The 5143-nt window shown below is 38.0% G+C and overlaps 1 protein-coding gene across 2 annotated transcripts in view; it reads left to right on the forward strand.

The window, feature by feature from the left end:
• Positions 1–4739: 4739 nt before the first annotated feature.
• The window catches only part of Spg20 (spastic paraplegia 20 (Troyer syndrome)), a 28310-nt gene continuing 27906 nt past the window's right edge, over positions 4740–5143 (forward strand). For both annotated transcript variants that reach the window (XM_005387685.2, XM_005387686.2), the window contains exon 1: positions 4740–5051. The gene's annotated coding sequence lies outside the window, so the exon portion shown is untranslated. The remainder of the gene's footprint in view (positions 5052–5143) is intronic.

Below are 5143 nucleotides of genomic sequence, written 5' to 3' on the forward strand. Positions count from 1 at the left end.
ATTCCCGGTACTGGAAAAACAACAACAACAACAACAACAAAATAATAATAATATAGTGCTGGAAACATTAGCCAGAACAATTAGAAAAGGTAAAGAAAAAGAAGGAATATGGACAGAAAAGGAAGAAGTTAAATTATCATTATTTGTAGATGACACAATATTCTACATAGAAGACTCCAAAAACTCTACCAAAAGACTTGTGTATTTAATAACTGAATTCAGCAGCATAGCAGAATACAAAGTCAACATTCAAATATCAATAGTATTCCTGTACACTAACAACAAATGTAAGAGAGAAATTAGTGAAATAACACCTTTCAGACGAGCATCAAAAAAATGAAGTAGATAGGAATCAATCTAACAAAGGAAGTAAAAGATCTATACATTGAAAATTATAGTACTCTGAAAAAGGAGATTGAAGAGGATATCAGAATATGGAAAAGTACTCCTTAATCTTCGGTAGAAAGAACCAATATAGTGAAAATGGTCATACCCCCAAAATTGTTATAACACTGGTTACTATTATGCTGAAGTACAAAGTTACAGTAGAAAAGTATGGGATGGGTTGGTGTAACCCAGTGTTACTGTCCCATGTTAACACATAAACAACTAGTTAAACTAGAACCAACTGGCTGGTTGACAAAGCTGTAGCTAATTAAGTTATTCTATGTTGACTTTTGGTTTTCTATAAATGTTATCATGTCACACTGTTATTGGAGTTCTCAGAAGTTGTTCTAGTTCTCCAAGCTACCTGGTTGGCAAATCTGTTTTGTTTTGCTCAAATAAACCCTATTAACTTTAATTGGTCCTAGGAACTTTTCTTTCAATAATACTCCTTTGTTAGCTGATATTTTTACAAGCTTATTAACTATGATAATTTTCACAGATTAGTGTCTGGCCCCATAAACATCAAACCTTGCTTTTTCTTCACACACATACTTTTTGTGATAGGCATTGTATAGCTTGAGCATTCCTAATCTGGAAATTTGAAATGCTCCATAATCAAAAAATTTTTGAGTGCAACACCACCACTACAAGTACAAAATTCCTGACATGTGATAGTTGAAGCTAAAATGCAGAGTAGAAATACTGTACACGAAATTACCTCGACAGTCCATATAAAATATATTGTATACGAATTATAAGTGAGTTTTGTGTTTAGATTTAAATCCTATCACCAAGATAGCTCATTACATATATGCAAATATTCCAAAATCTGAAAGTATGTGAAATCTGAACCATGTCTGGTCTCAAGTATTTTGGCCAAGGGACTATCAATCAGGGCAGTATCATTATACATGAGATAGGTAACCCAGCAGTCAGTAGAAAGTATATTTTTGGAAGTCAATAATATAACACTATAGTTAGCAATAACTTAACCATACATGGAAGTCACTGTAAACATAAACATATATCACAAAGCAAATCTTAACTTATCCAGACCCCAAAACTCCCATAGCCATTTTAACACCAGTGACAAGAAGAAAAGTGAAATGGAGTCAGTGGTTTTAACTGATGTGCTAAAACCTTGTTGTGCATGTATGAATTTTACTAAAATATCTATGATCACATGAACACATGCCAAGGGGTGCCTTGGAAGGAGCCTGTGGAAATTAGGAACCCTAGTGGCTAAGTAGGTAACAAATAGTACACTGGTCATCTAAGTATAATGGTAATGTCTTCTAGAGCTAAAAAGTAATCAAGTTGATACAGGATATAACCTAGAGATGAAACTTTTCACTTTAGACTTGATTTTATATTTCTTACACATTTTTAAATAAAGCACTAAAATATACTTCATCAAAATTTCCTCTTGGAGCTCAGTAGTGTGAGGAGCTCTATAGGTGATTCCCCAAGAAACTTGTGAGCTGTATTCAAAACAAACAATAAAAGTGTCATTGTGGACACTCATTTAAAGTGTCTGCAAATAGTCCTAAAGGCATACAGAAAAATGAAGAAAGATTTTTTTTTAAAAACCTGAAACTTCATAAAGAACAGTGAAAGTCTGTGATATTTATTACCTGTTCCTTTTTCTCTTCCTTCCCAGCTGAGTGAGACACGATTTCCACTACAAAGTGATACATGCAAGACCACACTGTCCCTCTCTCACAGCTAGACATTGGAGGGCTACCTTCCTGGAAGAAGAAGGAGCATTTCCCTTTCTACTTCTGTTACCTGCTGCTGAAGCTAACCTTATGGTGAGTGTGGCTGAATGCTTCAGGGCTCCTTCTGTGCAGGCACCCCCAGTGAGATGGAGGCACAACACAGCACCTCTGGGAATACTGGAAATACTTTGTTTTCCCTTTCAAGATTGTTTTGGCTATTCCAGGTCACTTGCATATCTATGAATTTTATGAACTTTAGGATCCTATTGCCAATTTCTACAAAATTTATCTGATATTTTGATAGGGATTATGTTGAATCTGTACATTCACTTGAGAAGTATTACCATCTCAACAATACTGTTTTTCAATCCATGAATATGGAATATCATTCCATTTGAATTCTGTAAATTCTTTCAGCAACACTGCATAGCTTTCACTTATTTTGTAACATTTATTCCCAAGTATTTTATCCTCCTTCAAAATATTTTACATAAAAATTTATTGGAGATTCTGGGGGACTGACTCTTTGCCTTTGCAGTGAGCTACATGCTCAACCCTTTTAAAAGTTTTTTAAAGACAAGTTCCTCCAAAGTTGCTAAAATTGCCCAGACTGAGCTTGTGCTTGCACTCTTCCTGCTTCAGCCTCCCAAAGTGCTGGGATTATAAATTTGTATCATCATGCCTACCTAAAAATGGAATTCTTACTTTCATTTTCAAAGTGTTCATTGCTATTGTATATTAATACTGACAATATATGTTAATATTGACATGTATACCCTTTATTCTTAACTCATTTATTAGTTCTAGTACCTTTGGGTAGAGAGCCACTGAAGCTGGAAATTGTCACACATGTACAGGTGAGGCAAGGCAGGTCTGAGAACAAAGAATGCCTGAGGCAATACAATCTGCTTCAGTCCAGAGAACACCAAGCCCAGAGACAATCCAAGCAATCAGTTGCTAGGCAAAACTGTGTCATGTGACACCAACTTTGTCAAATGCATAAATAAATGCCCCTATGGTGGTTGAGCAGTTTCTTTCCTCCCATCTGGAGAGAGAGGGCTCCACCTGACCTCAGCTTTTGTTTCTTATTTTTATTTTTCTCATCCTCTCTCCATCTTTCCCTCTGGGAACTTCAAGAGCTATGTGAGATGAGCACTTTTACAGTAAATTCAGGGTTTTCCATATGTAATGATCTTATGTGTAGAAATTTATATCTTTGAACATTTTAACCTTTATAGCTATTGGAAATTCTAAATATTATATGATTTATGTGCTTGGTTTTTATGCAGATAAATATAGGAGGTGATCAATAAAAGATTTTCAAGGACAAAAAATATTACATTGAAGTAAACTTTCAATGGTGGAAATATGAGTTATAGAAGAAAAGAAATCATGCAAAATTATCTCCTATTAAAGAAAAGCTTGTACTTGTAGTTTAAAAATTGATGATGGCAAATATCAAATTGTTTGGTATTTAGACATTTGGTACATTTGGTACAACTTATGTAACTTCTATTTTAAAAAGTCACCATTTAAAATTTTAAGTCAGATGAAAAATTTTGGCAATCAGTTTAGTTGGCTTCTTTGTTTGTTTGGTACCGGGAACTGAATTCAGGATTTTGCACTTGCCAGGCAGGTACTTGTGCCACTGACCTATATCCCCAGCCCCTGGTAATCATTTTAAAACATGGGTGGTACACAGCTAGTTTTTTAAAAATTCTTTTAGGGGCTCTAAAAGCAAAATAATTTGAAACCCCTGTATTAATGTATACCTCCCCAACATGTTTTGCTATTTATGACTATTATCTTTCAGACAGCCTCTGATTTTTAATTTTATCCCCCTTCCACTGTGTAGTTATTCAATAGTTTTCATCATCAATTAATTTGATTAAGGGGAGAAGCAATTCATCTGGCTCAAGTTACTGTTATCCTTCAATATTCAGGGCACTACAAACAGATTTTTTTTTGCAAGTCAAGCCTATTGAAGAGTATAAATTTGTCATTAACCCACTCCACTAATTTTAAAGAACTTTTTCAAGAAAAGTTCTTGCGGAAAAATTAAATCAACAGTAGCTACGAGCCCAGGAAAAGAAAGGAAACTTTGTTAATGCCAGCACATTTCAGAGGAGCAATCCCCAAAATCTGAGGTGAGCTTTACAAAAAGTTTGTCTTTTTAAAAGTTGGAGAACAGACGTTATGAGAACAGGATAAGCTTTTTACAATGGGTATTTTTGTGATGAACATAATGATGAGTATAGTGTATATCACACAGTTGTTTTTAGCACATTCACATAAGTTTCAATTTGATGACAAATCATAGTTTAGCTGAGTTCAGCGGCAGAGAACAGAATGACTGCAGCTTTATTTAACAAAATGGCTGCAGTGTGGTGAGGATTTCTGCTTGAAAGGGAACTATGCTCACTCTGACTTTTCCCTTTTAGCATTCCATAACCCTAAATGATACTGACGTGGGAGTTTACGCTTCAGAAATTTAACAGATTTTATCATGCTGGTGCATCCTTTGCAGCATGCGCGCGCGCGCACATACACACCCTGTTGAGACCTTTTGGAAGCCAGCCATCCCCTGGATACTACAGTACCGTCACAAAGGCTGCATTCCAAAACCGCCTATCAGCCTCCGTTCTCCCAGATGCGCAGGGCCGCGTGGCCGCTGCACAGCCCTGGTTCTCCCTCTAGCGGCCACAGGCTCTCCCCGCCCGCCACTCTTTCCCAGTGTCTTACGCGACGCCTCCGCGGCGGGCGGTGCGAGACACAGCGCAGGCGCGGGGCGGCCGACGTGTGGGCGTGAGTCCCCGCTCCGGGGTCTGACTGTTACCGATGTAGGAGGCTCTGGGCCCCTGGTCCTCACTGCTTTCCTTCTCCTAAAGTTTCACAGAGGCGTCTGGGTTCGAAGCGGGCTGACGTCCGCCCTACAGCTCTTAGAAGGTCAGAGTGGGTAGGACGTGCGGGTGCGGCGGTCGTCGTGGGGAGGGTGCCGGGGGGCGTCACGTGAGCGCGCGGTGACGCGGCGGCGGGGC

This window comes from Chinchilla lanigera, unplaced genomic scaffold (genome assembly GCF_000276665.1).
Source record: "Chinchilla lanigera isolate Chin_1 unplaced genomic scaffold, ChiLan1.0 scaffold00030, whole genome shotgun sequence".
NCBI lineage: Eukaryota > Metazoa > Chordata > Mammalia > Rodentia > Chinchillidae > Chinchilla > Chinchilla lanigera.